The sequence below is a fragment of the Eublepharis macularius genome, chromosome 2 (assembly GCF_028583425.1).
Source record: "Eublepharis macularius isolate TG4126 chromosome 2, MPM_Emac_v1.0, whole genome shotgun sequence".
Lineage (NCBI taxonomy): Eukaryota > Metazoa > Chordata > Lepidosauria > Squamata > Eublepharidae > Eublepharis > Eublepharis macularius.
In genome coordinates, this window is record NC_072791.1 from 161,239,105 (window position 1) to 161,255,088 (window position 15,984).

Consider the following 15,984-nt stretch of genomic DNA (forward strand, 5'->3'; position numbering starts at 1 on the left):
CATTGTAGTTCCTGACGTTTCTCCAGCAGCTGTGGCTGGCATCTTCAGAGGTGTAGCACCAAAAGACAGAGATCTCTCAGTGCTACACCTCTGAAGATGCTACACCTCTGAAGATGCCAGCCACTGCTGCTGGCGAAACGTCAGGAACTACAATGCCAAGACCACGGCAATACAGCCCGGAAAACCCACAACAACCATCGTTCTCCGGCTGTGAAAGCCTTCGACAATACATTAGTTCTAATAGTTAAAGAGTATACATAACCAGAGCCAGTGGACCATTTTCATAGTGCCTTATGAGTTTCTCAGAGGCATCTGGTAGCCAAAGTTGGAAACAGATAGCTGGGCTACAAGGTTGCCTGTAGACATGGGCACGAATTGAAATATGAATCAAATTTCGTGATGAATCAGGCCAATTTGTGTGTCGCGAAAATGCATTTTGTGGGGCTCCATTTTTCACAAAATCCATGACTTTTGGGGCCAATTCATTAATGTTTCATGATGACAGATAGGCTGGCACTGATTCATTGATTCCCTAGGCAACATAGGCCCAGAATGTCTGCAGAACTTTTGTTGCTGTGGAAACCCCAATCTTAGCTCACATAACCTTGTTAGGCAGCTCTCCCTGCCAACTGAGAGCTGAGCAATGTGGGTCTGCGCAAGTCTACCTGGGAACTGTAGTCAGAGACTCCTTCCTCTCTTTGTTTCCCTTCTCCATTTTTAAGAATGGGATGGTGGAGTAGCAGTGGAGGTGGCAGCCTTAGCAGCTTCTTCTGCTGCTACTCACTGCTTGCTAGCTTCAGGAACCCTTCCCTGACACTCTACCTCCTGTCCTCCTGCTGCTCTGACATGTCTTCCCACTCCACCACCCCCAAGCTCCACAGAGTGAATCCTGAGCGAATCCGCTGTACTCAGATTTTCCTTCAAGAACTTGGAGGTGGGGAGAGGGCATGTCAGAGCAGCAGGAAGATGGGAAGATGGGAAGGAAAAGTCAGCAATGAGAACGTGAAGAGAGAAAACCCAAGCAGATCTGCTCCGCTTGATTTTTCTTCCAGCAGAGGCAGAAAGCAGGAGGCCAGGAGCATGGGATGGAAAAGTCAGCAAAGAGAGCCTGAAGAGAGCTACTTGAAGGGTGGCTGAAGGACAGCCTGCTGAAGTCTCCCTGCGAGTTTGGCATCTCTGGGTATGAAGGGGAGCCATTGTAGGGCCCTGGGATCTGACGAATCACAATTCATGAACCTAACAAATCGTTTCACGAAACGGGACAATTTCATGAAAGTTCATGGTTCATGTTTTGTGGAATATGATGAATCACGAAACTCAGGGTTCATTTTTTCCCATTTCGTACCCATCTCTAGTTGCCTGTTCAAGAAGGGCTTTTAATATCTAGCAGGGTTTTTAATACACCTTCTGAGGAACAGGTTTCCTCGGGAGGTGGTGAGCTCTCCTTCTTTAGAGGTTTTTAAGCAGAGGCTAGATGGCCATCTGACAGCAATGCTAATTCTGTGAACCTAGGCAAATCATGAGAGGGAGCACAAGAAGGGTTACATCAGAGCTTAGTACTCGTGGTGGCCCCTGCTTACATGCCCAGAGTAATGCCAATCACTACTTTGGGATCAGGAAGCAGTTTTCCCCAGGTCAGCTTGGCTAGGGTTCCTGATGGTGTTTTGCCATCTTCTGGGCATGGAGCAGAGGTTGTGGACGGGCAGGTAGTTTTGAATTTCCTGCATTGTGCAGGGGTTGGACTAGATTACCATGGAGGTCCAACCCTATGATTCTATGATTCAATTTTTTTTATTGATTAGTGGAGGGAAAGCAGTAAGCCTTTGGGTAGCAAGAGCTGGGAGATTAAAACCCAGAGACTGGGTAGGAAGCTATACAAGGCCCAGAACCTTAAGGAGACAGAACAACACATGCTCTCCTAATTGCCCTGCTTTCTTATTGTTCTCTATCATGAATTCACTGATTTGAGAATGGTCCCTCATTATGCCAGTTTCTGTACACTTTATAGGTTGCAGCCCCCAATGCTCCAACTGACTACATATCTTCAAGTGGCTATACGCATTGTCTTGCCTTTGCAAGCTAGCACAAAACAATCTTTTACTGTTTTAAAATGGTTTCTTTAAACTTTCAATTTAAAATGTTAATGACCAATAAGATAGAATGAGACATTTGTGTGTAAACCATTTGTTCCCGACTTAGAGAAATAATACTTTGGACACTGCTCAGCGTCACCATGTTTTTTCCCCTTCAGTTTCCTCTGTAGTGTGATTATTACCACCATGTTGGTCACCACTGCCACTTGCTGTTATCTCTGGAGACTATATGCAGGAAAAGGGATGGTTATGCCTAGTAGAATACGTACAAACTTTTTCACTTTCAATGAACCTATGGTCAGGTTTTTTGACTCAGTGGTTGCTCCAGGATGTTGGTAGTATAGCAAAGAATCAACAGCCACAAACACTCATGTCCCAACTCTCAGTTATCCTCTTCTCGCCACCATTTAACTCAAACACTTGCTGAACAACTTTGCAACTGCCCAGTAGCGGTAGAGCTTCAATTTTATGTCCTTATGCCTTGCAGGCTATTTTTGCATCTGGGCAGTAGATTAGTTGCTTCTCCCCCAGGGTCATATATGATTAAATTATGCAGTGGGCATACTATAACTCCCATAAAGTTGTTCAAAAACGTGTGTGGATGAAAGAAACTTTGACAATAACATAGGCTTTTCCAAGCACGACACAGATTGTACTTCCATTTTAAAAAAGTGGAAAAAATGCAATAAATCTGTTTCCCTCCAAAAAAAGGAAGCATAAGAAGGAAAGAAGAGAAGTACAGTGGATTGATGTCAATGTTGTCTGGAATCATAATATAATTGTGTGTACAAATTGTGGTAATTCTGCTAAATATGACAAGTGAGGAACCATCCTCAGTTTATAAAAACTGAGTTAACTGGCCATAAATTATTCCTTGCTTGATCTGTAACAGTATTATATTGGTTTCTCAGTGACTTCAAGAATTTGGCTTCTATTTCAATTAATGTTATTGTCAGACCATTACAGATCGAGGATGTATTCCAAAAGTGAAGATCACTTGCTCTCTTGGCTAAGTTGACATCCTTGAGGAGAAATGAAAACAAAATACTGCCACATAAGTTTGTTGGAGAATATATAATATCATTGTGCTGATAATTTTAAAATGTGTTCAGGGGGACGGAAATCCCTGGACTTCCCAGGAAAAGCCAAGGGGCAGGAGAGCCGACCTGGATGCCAAAAAGAAACTTGGAATCTCCCCAGACTGTAGAAAAAGTCAGAGAGAGAAAGAAGAACCAAAGGCCAGAGAGGAGTTCATTCTGAGCTCAGCTGATGAGGGTACCCAGTGGGCAGGACAATGGCAGAACAGGCCACACCACCACCCCCGACATGTGTATTATAGATAATGACTTAGTTCCTGTGTTAAATCTATGCAGGTGTAAGAAATTTCTATGAGTGAAATGTCATTTTCTCACCTCTCACCTCATAAATTAGCACAAATTGATCCTCTAAATGCTGGTTCTAGGGGAGAGTGGATGCCCAAGAACAGCATGAGGTGGAAGTCAGAGGTTTCAGTGGGAGAGGAGAGTCAGTGAATGTTGTCCCTTCTTCCATTACTGGATTTTTAGTGAGATCCAAACTGTTGGAGTTATAGCTAGTATAGATGTTAACTATTTATAAAGTTCACAAACATATGTTCTTAAGATATTACACTTGTATTTGTTTTCTTTACACTTCTATATTTCTGAGAAGTATAATAAGCAAAATAAAATGCTGAACTCTCTATTGGATCATGTAACCAGAATTTCTTGGCTGAATTTATTTATAGTCTGCCTTTCTCACTGAGACTCCAAGTTTAAGTTGGGGATTCAATGGAACCATACCTATTTTTACCCTTTCAGTGGATTTACCCTGAGGAGAAAAAAGTGTATTTCTTTGTACATTTAATTCATTTACAGTGAAGTCCTAAAAAGAGTTAACTAGAGTAATTTTGCTTGGGATTGCATTGTTCATATATTACAAATCTATGTTTTTATCCTGCCTTCTTTCAGGAACCTTAGGACACAATCATGTTTCTCTCTTGCTCATTTTATCCTCCCAGCATCTCAGTGATGTAGGTTAGGCAGACAGTGACTGGCGCAAGGTTACCTGTGAGCAGGAAGAGTGTAGACTTTAATCTGGATCTCCCCATTTCTAGTATGACACTACTTAACACGAGGATATGCAATATTTGAACCTTGATTAACATCATGGCATTTTAGAACAGAACAGCTGAGTATCAGGTTAAAAAAATCTTGTCAGAGTGGTTTAAAACTGATCATATGGCAGCTCCATCTACATCAATATTAGCTGCAAATGAGAACAACTGACTGGCCAGCTCTGGAAAGTCCAATTAGATTTTGGATTCACTGTGAGAAGAATGTAGGGGTAGACTCTTCAGTAGTCTCTCAAATTATTAGTTTAGTCCCACAGGAAACTAACTAGGCCAGCCTGAAGGGATAATGCAATTTCTTTCCATTTGTAAAGCACACCTTGAAAATTGCCAGCCGTTTCAAGACACAGGAGGGGAAAAAAGAAACATATAAGCATTTTCCTTGCTTCTTCTTTCCTGTTCACCAAATTCAGCATCCAGCATTCTCTGTATGATGCTGTTTGTGATGCCTCTTTTGAAGAGACCTTTTTCTTAAGATGCATTAAGAAAAGTACGATTTATTTATAGCCTGGTCTGGTATGTTGACTTCACCATGTCCAGTATCCATTCTGACTCATGACTATGTAATATGAGTCATTCAGAGGACACAGTAGAGTAAACTGATAAGAGTCTGATGTAGCATCAAGGGTAAAGAGGTGAGAGAATTGCAATTAACATCTTATCCAGTCTTCCCTGAGGCTTCTACCTGAGGCAACAGTCAAAAGACAACTGGAAATTCATCTCCCAGAGCCTAAGGGGTGGTAATATTAATAAAGTAAATCTGTTTGTGCATGCATGTTGCTGTGCTTATGGATTTATTTTAAATGTTTTATCCCACCTTATCTCCTTAGAGTCAAAGTAGTTCATAAAGCAGTAAGGGATGCAAGGACACAAAAATATAGGTGTCCAACAATATCAAATAATACACATTAAAAAACACACTGGTAAATGTGTCACAACAGTTTGCCCTCTATCAAATGCCCACTGGGGAAAAAATCTGTCTTACATGCTTTCCTAAATGCAGCAAGTTAAATTGCCTTCCACACTCACTTTGGTAGGTCATTCAAAATGAATGAACATATCTCAGACAAAGCCTGATTGCCTATGGTCAATCTAAGGAGAGGGTACCCCCAAAAGAGAAGGTTGTATGAAGAGTGCAGCACACAGGACTATACCAGAAGATGTGGTTGGATAACTATGAGTGCCATTAAGAGATTTAAAAGCATTCTTTTGGAGGGGCGGGAGATTCCAAGTTGGAATTATGGATTTTATATACTGTGCCAACTGGATAAACTGTCCTGCTGGTTTCTACCTAAGTTTTAAATTTTGGGAAGGTCACTTTCCCCCACCTCACCAACAGCTGAAGAGCAGGAAGTTGACCTTCAGGAAGACCAACTGTTCAGCTCTCTGGGGGAGAAAATGAATGAGGTGAGGGCTGGCAATGTCACTCGCATGGGAGAAGACACACTCGCTCTGCATGCTCCAAGGGCATGAAAGGAGTCTATAAGCTGAGAAAGAGAGGTTTAACCAGAATGCCTCCATATGGCTCTAGTCCATCGGAGTTCATACCAACAGGATGATGTGAGTTTAGACCCTGTGATCTTTGTAAGTATGGTAATTGTTTGTTTAATGTTTGTACTATTTTGTACAATTTTGTAAAAACAATAGAATGAGCACTAGTGAAACACTGACTTTATTAAATTCAGTGGATGTCAAGTTGTTTGATAAGCCTTTGAAAAAGTGGAATACAAAACAGGAGATTATAAGATGGCAAAGGCCGTTAGGTTCATTCCAGCTATTGGAAAGACAGTTATGTTCTTCACATCCACAGTCAAGACTTCTGGATATTCAGATTACTAGGAGGAGATCCACACTTAAAGAAAGAACAAACAAGGACGATTAGTGATAACGTTTTTGAATGGCTGCAGTACTTACCTGTGTTTACCTGTTGGATTTCTTTCTCATCAGTTGGACTGTTTACTGTGGTATTTGTAATTATTATGTGTAATTCTTTATGTATAAACTATTCTAGTTAGGAAGAACCTTGTATGCATATCAGATCATTGTTATATTTATTGTATTTATTATTGGGTATATTTATTATCATCTTTGGCACTATTAGCACTTTGCACTTTAAAGTATAAAAGCTTAAATTTTCCCTCAAAATTTTTTGTAATAGTGTTGTATATTTCTGTGACACTTCTGGCAGAGAGAGAGAACAACAACAAAAGGTAGCTTGGATTACAAGAGAAAACACTCAATAAACCCTAAATGTTTGAGAATGCTCTACAGTTCCTCCTAGGGTACAAGTGGACTAAACTACCTTTCCAACAGTATTTACAGTAATTAGACTCTTAGCAGGCTGTCATTTCTCCAACAAGAGGAATCTGCATCTCTCAACTCTGCCAGCCAAGGCCCTCCCCCAATGCCTGGCCAGCCTCCCACCCATTGGATTGAGCTGATGGGCCCTGCACAGATGTTTCAGGGCCTCTGGGAGTCACCTGAATCCAGTGCCGCAAGAACTTCTGCTGATCTGGGCCCTGCATCTCATGACCAGCAAACTGGGCTGCCAGTAAGTCTGCAATCAAGGCTTTGGGTAAGAAATGTAGCCAGTTCATTGGAGAGTAAATCTTGCAGTTCAAACACCCAGTTGAATAAATAGCAGGGTGCTTGGGACAATTTTAAAAATAGATATTGATTTGAAAACTTGCAAAAAAAAAGCTGTTTGTTTTAGTTCTGTATTCTACAAGTTGGGATCATTCATACATATTTCCTCATTCAATGATTGCCACATCTGAGAGCCAAGCTACAAGTGACACCTGACACAGGTTGGACACTTGTAAGCTTCCCTCAAGTTGGGGAAGCTGGGAAATGTAGGCATCCTGGTCTTGCAGCTGGCTCTCCATTTAATTGGTTTACAGAGCGGCAGTCTATGGGAGGGAGAACATGCGGTCAGGAGGGGAGTGCAGGCGTCAGGCTCTTTCCAGGAGTCCCCCTTCCCCTCCACTGGGTGTGTGTGTGTGTGGGGGGGTGTCTGTAAACTTCAATTAAATGGAGAGCCAAACTGTAAGACCAGGATGCCTACATTTCCCATCAAAACTTGAGGGAAGCTGACAAGTGTCCAACCTGTGTCAGGCGTCACTTGTAGCTTGGCTCTGAGTCATTAAGCTGCACTATCATACCACCTCATGTTGCCTCAGACACAAGACTTCCCAGTATAGGCCATTCAAATGCCCTTAAAAGCAATGAGAAAACTGAGCAATGAACACGTTTGTGTGAACTGAGGCACAATGTTCAGTCATGCAGGAGAAATACATTTTAAGCATGTACTTGAAAATATAAGATGTGGCCTCAGCAGGAATTTTACCTCAGGCAGTGTGATCTTACGTGTGCCACTAAATAGTAGGAGAAAAGAGCAGCTTGTAGAACCCCTCTAAGCAATTTTCATAAGGTTTTTTTTAAAAAATATTTCTAAATAAAATGTCTACCACTGTGTTAAAAGCATAGTTAGGAATAATTGCTAGATTTTTTTTAAAAAAAAGAGAAGGAAACTCTTTGACTTACCTGAACACAAATAAAGCATGTGAAATGTTTCTTCACCAACAGAGAACACTTGTTTTTATTTCTCAGCATTCATTCTCTCATAAAATGGCCAAATGGGATTTTATGTAGCTTTTCAAAAAGAATTCTCACCCAGGGGTTGAAAACAAGCATGAGAAATTTCAGTCCAAAGGGTAATTATTTTACAAAGAGTTCAAACCAGGGAGATGTAATGTGGGTGCTTCATCAGCCATAACTATAGCTGTTTTGTTGTAATGCACTGTGCACTGCAGCAAGAGTGGAAACTCACTACAGTTCATCATATGGATAGGTTTTATTGAAGGGGTAAGGGGAAAGACCTGGGGAGGAGAGAGTGAGGTGTGAGGGAGACAGTCAGCATTTAAAAGATCCCAGAGGGTACTACACAGAAACGAAGAAGGCTCCCCTCTGAAATGACCTATGAGGGAGTCATTCATGTACAGAAGAAAGAATGAACTCCTTCCTGGTCATCAAACTGCAGACCTGTCTGACTAATAAAGTGATTACCAGAAGCTTCAAAATCTAAAAATGGAGCCTGCACCTTTATGAGACAGGCTCCACAATCCCCCACCTCTCTTCTGACAGAGGCAAGCAACAACTGAGAGAAAGGGACAAGAGAAACCTCAGAGTTAGATTTATTGTATTTAAGCTCTGAGCCTGCACTGAGGAATCAAATAGCCATTGCAAGCACAAATTGTCTGTGCAGAACAATGGATGCCTCAACACAGGAAGAGTACTTGAGCATATGAAACTGCTTTCTACTGAATCAGACCATCAGGTCTATCAAGGTCAGTATTGTCTACACTGACTGGTAGCTCTCCAGGCTCACAGCAAGAGGTTTATAATATATCATCTGCAATCTTTTAAGTGGAGATGTTAGAGGCTGAACCTGGGATTTCCTGTATGTAAAGCAGATGCTCTCCCACTGAGCTACAGTCTCTTTCTTATTTGGTTGGAGCTTCCCACCTCCCTGAATGCCAATGCCATGCAGCTATGGTGTGGGTGGGGGAGGGGAGAGGAGAGGAGGGAGACATCAGCCTTCTCTACAGTACTCATGGAGCCAGGTTCCTTTTCTGGGATGCAAACCAACAACTGTCTACACGTCTCCTGGGAAAACACAAGGAAAACAGAGAAAGTGTCCAACCCCCACAGTTCTTTTCTGTCTGTGAAAGTGCACTGGGTAGAAAGCATGGAAAGATGAAGATGCTCCTGCCTCTGTGCACACACACATACAGGAGCCTTTCCCCCTTCCCCTAGACCACTTTGAAGAGGTCACATGTTAAATTCAACTTGGCGTTTCCCCCAATCACATATAAGATTAGAGCTCCTGTGACCAGGTCCTATGGTCTTCCATCTCCTTGACTGAGCACGGAGGACATTTACCAGTGAGTATTAAGATCAACTTGTAGATACAGGGAGAGAAAGCTAATGAAGTGGCTAGGAGACAGGTCTTTTTTGTCCAGCTGCAGAAAGGGCAAAACTCATAATACAATTTATACAAGGAAACAAATTGGGAAGCTCCCTTTCATATTCATCTAGAATCTTGTTGGTGCTGAACTTTTTCTTCAGCGGTTTGCCCTAAATACTGCCCTAAACACTAATTGTGCCCTAGTGCCCTAAACACTAATTGTGCAAGCATCAACTTAATAGCATTTTTTTGTAGATGATACCCATGCTCCTTTCTTTGAAAAAGCGAGACCAACACTTCAATGGTATGGAGGAGGGCTGCACTAATCTTACACCCCATTAGATTAATTTCAAGCAATCTAAAGGATGATGTGGTGAGCAGAGATGGGCACGAAATGGAAAAAAACGAACCATGTGGTTTGTCAAATTTCACAAACCACGAACTTTCACGAACCTGCCCCTGGTTCACAAACCGGCTTGTTTGGTTCGTGAAAACGTCACATCCAGGTCAGAAAAACATCACTTCTGGGTCAGCAGAAGGTCACTTCTGGGCCAGCAGAAGTTCACTTCCGGGTCAGCAGAAGGTCTGTAGGAAGTCCATTCCCTGTTGTCTAGGAAACTGATTGATTGACACCAGGCTGTCTGCAGTGACGAACCAAAAAACGAACCAAACAAACCAGCCTAAAGTTTGTGGTGGTCTGAAATGGGATCCCAGAAATGGGATCTGACTAACCATGGTTCACGAACCATGAACCAGCCTGGTTCATGCTTAATTTTGGTTCGTATTTTGGTTCGTGCCCATCTCTAGTGGTGAGGCCCAATGTGCTGTAGTGCTTAGACTGTTGGGGTGGGAATAGAACTGAATTCCCACCCACCATGGAAGCTCACTGGGTGACCTGGGGGCAATCACTCTCATTCAGCCTATCTCACAGGGTTGTTATGAGGATAAAGTATAAGAGTGGAGAGTGATGCTGTAAGCCACTTTGGGCTTCCACTGCAGAGCCATGTTAAGACCTTTGTAGGAGGTAGGCACTCTTAGTTTTGGATGCCACACCCCACATCATATCAAACTTATTAAAATTATTCATTTTGTTCTTGTGATTTAAATTTTATTATATTTAAATGTAACTATATAAATGTTGAGCTGAGCTGTAGTTGACAAGTTGACATAATATTACACTTTGCAGACATTCAGACGTTTAATTAAGCATTTATTCATTTCAGTTCTGCAGTTTCATATTTTGGAGCCAATTATTTTGGTCTCAAACAGTTTCATGGGCTCTTGAAAAGCTTGTAGGCTTGAGACATTGTGCCTATAGTGCCTGACAGATGAAATGGCCCTCCTCCATTGGAGAACAAAGTGGGATATAAATATTTTTAAACAACTGCTCAGTACACCAGTCGAGTCTGATAGCATACCCGACCAGGGGCACTATTTAGTCTCTTACAGAATTTCAAGGGACACATTGGTTTCTCCAATAATACCCACAGAACTGTTTCTGGTTGGGAAAATGGCATCAGAAGGAATGCTGAACCCCTTTCTCCATATACACCATGGTCCAGATTGAACTGGGCACCAAACATAAAGGACTTGAGGAGAATCTGGAGCACATGTCTGACTGTGTTACATCTGACAGAAATTGGGGGCTCAAGGCTCAACCTTTGTACTCTTTGAATTGCTTCTGGGCAGTGCACAATCATAAAACAACTAAACTAAAGTAACAGAAATCCACCATGGCAGAATGTCTGACCAAGTAAGCTATATTCCCAACTTCTTTTGGTTGCAACACTTACAGTTTATTAATCAAAAGTGCCTTTTTTCCTTCGGTTTTCGGCCTTATCTTGAAAATTCTTTGCCTGTTCATTTCATTCTCAACATAGTATATGCAACTTCCCTGCCTTTGTGTGCATCATATTTTTACTATAACTCTTTTTTCCCCCTAACAGTAAATGGTTTTGGAAACTGTACTACATGAGAAAAAATTTTTTCAAGGTACTTTATAGAATGGCCCACAATTGCCATTTTATGTAGAAAAGAAGCTATCAACATGTCAAAAATAGTTACATTGTTCCTGGAGAATATCTTCAAATTAATCTTAAAATAGAAAGGTAAAAAGTAAAAGGGTAGTAGATCCCTATGTAGGAGAGCCTACGGAACTGCAAATATGAACAGGCAAAACAAATTAAGTAAGGAAATAAGGGTTATTACTAAGAATAAAGGTATAAAATTATCTGTTAACCTGAATTATATCCATCTACATTTTTTTTTTTACAAAAATTATGTTCAGCTTGCTTTTCTAATGAATTTAATGATGTCACCTGAAGAAATGGTCAGGAGAAATAGGTTAGGAGAAAGATGTTTTTAACCCATTTGATCAAATTTTATGCTTCCGCCTCAAGCAAAATAACTTTGGGGGAAGCCAACCCATGACAAGACTAACTAAATTTCTCATCCTGATTACAGACATCAGTTTAGGCAGATTACTTTTATATTTGGCACCCATTAAAAGTGATATATTTTCACTGCAATCCCGAGGCCTGCCATAGAGCTGGTGCCCGCATACCTGCAGTTCCACTCATCCACTCCCTAAGGGCCTTTGCGGAAGAGCAATGTCAGCAGCCGAACCCAGCAAGGTGTGGTGAGGCTGCAGCAGGAAGCACATGTCCGGCCATTCTTCTGACAACCCTGCCAGCATCATCCAATGGCTGCTGCACCTATCCCAGATGAGGGAAGATGGCAACACATGGCCAGACATCCTCTTCACTTGTGGCAGTTCAATAAAGTCTGTATTGATCTGTATTGGGTTAACAGTCAGAGCCATGAAAGCCTTTCTGCATGCTGTGTTCTCAGGAGTACAGTTACATTATGGGCTTCCCAGGGAATGACTCTTTGTGCTGGGCTCAGATGGCCGCAAAGAAGGATCACTGGGGGCTGGAACAGCTATGCTCCTTGGCCTTCCTTATGGGTTGTGACCTGCATTAAGTGAAAACAGACTCTTGAGTGGCGAGGGACCTGGATTTGTGCAAGCCACAGCCAGGTCTGCCATGTCCTGAGAGGGAGTCCATGGCCTGGGGCAGCAGCAGTGGCTCCATCATCATGAGTGCTGCCTGCAACCAGATGATGGATGCCCCTCCAGTGAGAAGGTCTCCTCATCTGCATCTGGATGTTCTGCTTCCGTGGCTGCTTGGAGCTCTGATCCTGTGATGGAAACAGTCAAAGGGCTGAGCATCTGCCATCATGGGGGAGTTATGAGAGCTATCAGCCAGTCACCCTGACCACAGCTTCACTTTCTCCTCTGCCCAAGGAGGGGAGCCCAGCCAAATGAGCCTGGATGGAGGCCTGGCATGGGCTGCTAGGACTTCCACACCAAAACAGCTGTGTCAAGCACAGCTCCCTGGGTGACTGCCTCTTTGGCAGGCATGGGCCATGCCCCCCCCCACACACACACACTGGTGAGCCTCAACCACAGAGGCCAGCATTGGGGATGCCAGAGGAGACAGAAGGTGGGTTGGTGTGAATGACCAAGCTGGGGCAGCCAACTCCTCAGCCCCTTCTTATTTGTTGGTGCACCCTCGCACCTCCCTGTAGCAGGACTCAGGAGACTGGTAACCTGTAACAAAATGAGTGTGGTAGTTGTTAGTCAGATATTCTGGACTTAGCTCTCCTCCCAGGTGTGAGTGCAAGGTACACCCCAGTTTTTACAAAGTTTACCCTGTGCACTCTTGCCCCACCACTATGTGCACTCCCTACCATCTTGCATTCTAAGTATAACCACTCAGATTATATCACTTGTTTGACAGTGGTATGGTTTGTTTGACAGTGGAACCCCAAAGCCTCTCCCACACAAGAGCTTGGATTCAGGGGGGAGGGCGTTAAAGTCTTGAGTAGCAGCTTTTTGCATGACACAGACAGCAGAACAAGAGCATACTGCCTATTTATAGAATATTATCTCCCTAGAAGTTCACTGAGGGAAAGCGCTCATGTAGGAAACAGGAGTGAAACATTCAAACCCCACAAAGGAGGTCTGGGCATAAATCAAATGTTGTAAAGAAAGACATAGCACTATGGAGCACAGCACAGTCTTAGCATACATGAAATCTCAGTTCAGCTGTGCAGAGGCAAGCTACCAGACAGCCCTGGAAGGAGTCCCAAGCATGGCTGAGATTTTGCCCCACATATCCAGTCACTGAGCACAGGACACTTATGCTGACTGGCTACCTCAGATTACATTTTGTTTAGAACATTCCCATGATGCTGAATTTGTTACCACTAACTACTGCTGTTCATTCCAGGACATCCCTATTGTCGTTAAACCTCCTCATGTAGCTTGCATCATCAAACACCATCAGAGATCTAGGTGATTGTGAAACTACCCTGCCCATCTCCCTTGCTTGAGCTTACTGTGCAGTGGCTGATTCTCTCAGCCTCCTTCCAGGCTGAAGACAGCTGAAGTTAGTTACAAGAAGGAGAGGAGCAGAGATCCCTACCTACCAAACTCATGGTAGAAGAGATACAGCTGCAAAATAATTCACATACAGCAGCAGGAATGAAGTTCTGAATGCAAGTCACAAAAATAGGGTTGCCAGGTCCCTGGTTCTACCAAGAGTCCTACGCTCTTCAAAACTACACGGACAGATAGCAGAATCAGAGGTTGTTCTGATCTGATCACAGCACGTGCAGGAGCCAAGCTAGAGCAAAAGAGAGAGTGTGTGTAGTATAGTGGCAAAAGTAACAGACTAGGATCTGGGAGGCCCAGGATCGAATCACCACTCTAGTGTGAAAGCTCCTTGGGTGACTTTGGGCCAGTCACACGCTTTCAATCTAACCTACCTCACAGGGTTTTTGTGAAGATAAAATGGAGGAGAGAAGAACGATGTGAGCCACTTTGGATTCCCATTGGGGATAGAAAAGCATGCTATAAATGAATTATAATAAAAATACACAATAAATCTTGCAACCACACAGCAGAGCAGATAGATGCACACTCACTTCTACAGCTGTTGATCATGTTATATACTCAGTAGGTGGTTGGCAGGCACTGTGCTATAAATTAAGTCCTAGCTTCAACCCCTGTTGGAGACCTGCCTAGAAAGAGCCAAAAGAGATACAGAAGTAGTAATGAGTAATGTTCTGCAGTGACAACAAACAGCCGCTGGGGCCAAATGCTCTGCCCAACATGTGAGCAGTGGATTTGAGAGTGTGGGGCCACATCAATTCTCTTCCAATTCCTATGCCTCCCTCCCTACTGGGGACTCTCATACAGTGAGATTCAGTTTGGGTGAACAATACTTACCCATATCTTGTAGGGAGCTTCACTGAAATCTTGTCTTCAGTTTTTGTCCAGGCTGCTCTATGATACTGTGATCCTCTAAGGTGAAGTGTCACAAGAGTTTGGCTAGCAGGACCAATGATTGGAGTAGCTGGTAGCTGCACAGAAATATGCTCATGGTCACTGGTTCCCGCATTTGCCCCACTGTGCTGATGTTCAGCCATCATATTCCATATAGGTCTGGCTCCCTTTCTGTACTTTGCAAACTTACCTTGTGCCCTGTTGGTGGGAGATAATTTATTACTGAGGGATGATGGGATGTTGAGCCAATACTCAGGATTGTGTTGTGATTGGGAGCAAGGCTTCTATTGGGGTCAGTCTGAGGCAGGGTAGGGGGATGCATTCCTGACTGAGAGATTGGAGGATCTAGTTCAGTGTTTGTGTCTTGAGACAGAGTACCTGTAAGTGTACTGAGCAATCTGCTGGAATAATGTTTGGAAAACTTTCAGAGTTTTCACTTCCATAGTGACATGTGTGATCTAAACATATATGATATGAGACCACAGAGGTGTAGCTGCAGATCCTTTCACCTGAGATATGACTGTCCTGGTTGTGCTTTATGTATAGCTCTCAGAAGAGTCATGATATGCTGTGGACTTAAATGCATCCTAAAATGCATCATGTCTATGTAGACACAGCAGGAGGCATGAAGGTGGAATTTTGTTTTCCACTTCCTCTGAGGTCAGCATCTTGCCAATATAACATTGCACGTGGGTTGAGGGGATGCTTATTTATGGGCTGTTCTTCTCTCAGCACACTCTTAGCACTGGATGGTGATAGGGATTTATGCCAGTGTATCTACTTTCAGAGGGCTGTACCAGCCCCAACCTGCACCCCACTATTAGTTTCTGTTCTAAAAAATATACAGATTGGATTTGGTGTTGTACTGTCAAAGTCACAAAATCAAAGACAGTCACAAAATCTACCCTGATTTTAGCAGCAACTGAAGCAAACAAATTAATTTTTAAAAAATCTCCAAAAAGTTATCATCAAGTTAACAATTTGATCTATAAGACAGTAGATCTTAAAAGTATATCGGTGAAAACAGTTTTATTTCAATTCCTACCTATAATTTGTGTATAATTACAAATCAGAACAATTTGGCTGGACTTAGAATGCTTGATAAAAAGTGAACTTTTTCAGATGTTCAAAGATGTCATTTGCAATCTGTGCTAAAAGTTAAATTTGAACAGAAAAATGTTCATTCATCACTAATAAGTAGGGGTGTGCAATTCGGTATTCTGATTAGATTAAAGTTACCGAATCAGGGCCGTTTCGATTTTTTTTCAGTATTACCGAAACTTTTTCTGAATACCAAAAAATTTCAGTAATACCGAAACAGAGATTGCGGAAATGATTCGGCCATTGTTTTCAATGAGAAAACGTTCTCCCGGCTTTCCGGGAGTCTGGGGGGGGGGGCCGCATTTTCTGTCTGAATCACACCAAA